The sequence below is a fragment of the Geospiza fortis genome, unplaced genomic scaffold, assembly GCF_000277835.1.
Source record: "Geospiza fortis unplaced genomic scaffold, GeoFor_1.0 scaffold192, whole genome shotgun sequence".
In the NCBI taxonomy this organism is placed as follows: domain Eukaryota; kingdom Metazoa; phylum Chordata; class Aves; order Passeriformes; family Thraupidae; genus Geospiza; species Geospiza fortis.
The window spans coordinates 4,685,766-4,687,857 of NW_005054315.1; positions in this window are offsets into that span (position 1 = coordinate 4,685,766).

Consider the following 2,092-nt stretch of genomic DNA (forward strand, 5'->3'; position numbering starts at 1 on the left):
ATCCATTTTCATCTGTCTTCACCCTTTAGTTTAAAAGAAAAAATGAAGAAGATGAAAGCCTTTAACCAGCAAGCAGTAAAAATTCTTGGTAGAAGTCTCAGTGTAAGTGCCCAATTTAATTCAGGCGCAATGTACCAGGGGAGTACTTTGACTACTGTGTTGCTAGCTGTGCTGGAAAGGGAAACAAACACATATGTCTCTCACACACCTACATATGCCTTCTATCCTGAGGGTATTTTCCCAGGAATTAGAATTTTGAAATTATCTTGAAAAAAGCTTTGAATTTCTTCTGGGAAGGGATCCCAACCAGTTCAGCTGATACACTGTAAAACTCAGGGCAAGGTAGAGAAGGTGTGTTCTGGTCTGAGAGAGGTTATGAACTGCTTCAGCACAAACAGAATTGGGATTCTACCTCTGAGCAAGCACATGGCCTTACAGTTCACCTCTAAAATGGAAACAGGATTATTTGGAGAGCAGCCCACCAGTGGACAGTAGATGATATAGATGGTGGTGCCAGCCATGTCTCCTGACTACCTGCTAACCTTGAGTCACCTGCACTTGGATGGAAGTATTACTGTAAGGCTGGGTTTGCTCTGTTTAACCTGCTGACAGTTTCAATTTATTACATATTTTAAAGTATAGTAATACACCACAGTCATATATTTCAGGTGATACAAGACCATATTAAAATATTAATCAAATGTGCAAACCATCTGCATTCATGAAGGGAAGTAATCTGTAAAGGAAGAAGTAATAAACAAAACAGGAATTCATTGCACTGTCTTTGAAAAATGTGCTACTGGCATGTATTTGAAAACACCCTGAATAATTCCTCTTAATACAAGCTTCCTGGATTAAAGATTAATTACATATATTAAGAGTAATAAAAGTGTAATTGACCTTTAGGGATGTGAATTTAAAGTCTCTTGTCACTCTGGAGAAAGAGCTGAATGGTAGTGAATGGAATGGTTTATTCTACTAGACATAGAAATTTGTTTTGGTCAGACTCATGACCTAAGTATTTTTGATTTTTTTTTTCACCACTTAAGTGACAAATTGTGACATCACTGTGGTTATTTCTACCCCTAATTTTTTGGTCCAAATTTCAATTAGATTTTGGCTTGAACCAAAGGTAAAATCACCATCAATTTTAAAACCTCATTTTGCAAGATGTTTATAAACTCAATACCATTCTTGCCCTGTTTATACTCTTCTATTAAATCAAAGTGATGATCATGTATTTTGCATCAAAAAAACTTATGATGATCAACATTAAAACAAATGTTTAAAACAGTGCTCTAGTTACCCTTTCTAAGTGATTTCTCCAAGAATACTCCAGAGTTTTATACAATGTTTACACACAACAGAGGAAAACAGACTCCAAGAAAAGGCTCCAGTTCTATGCTAAAAGCAAAGTGTTTACAGGCTCAGGACATGCTTGAAATATCTACAAATAATTCTTGCAAGTTAATTCACTTTTTAGGTGGCTAAACAGCTTTAGTATCCTGTAGCTGTTTGAAGAGGAATCACTGCTGACTAAAGAATTCCCTTGACTATATACCCATGACTGTAACAGTGAAATATATGTTTTAATATGCTGGTGACTGCTCTTGCCAGGTGACAAAGCTTGCAGTGGTCAAGTTTCAAATAACTTCTGAGGGAGGAAGCCTGATCCATGAAAAGTGATTTGTGTGCAAACCAAGCGTAGCGAGTCACCAGTTGAGTGTGATAGGGCTGGAGACTAGGTTGTCTGACTGGCAGAGGTTATACAAACATAAAGCAGAATTAGACATCTGAGACTGAATTCATCAGTCTTACTGATGAATTCTTAAGGATTTATTCAAATTACTTTGAAAGTACAAACTACAATGTGTTCATTTTGGTCAGGGGGTGGGGGGCACAGGGGTTAGTTCTGTGAGAAGCTGCTAGAAGCTTCCACCATGACCATGAGCCTGTCTCTAATGGCTCTGAAAATGGACACGCTTCTGGCCCAGTTAGAGAGGTTGGCAACAACTTTGTGATGACATATTTAAGAAGAACAGCAAAATAGTACACAGGCAGTTTTTTCTAAGGGTGGCCACAGTGGCCTGTG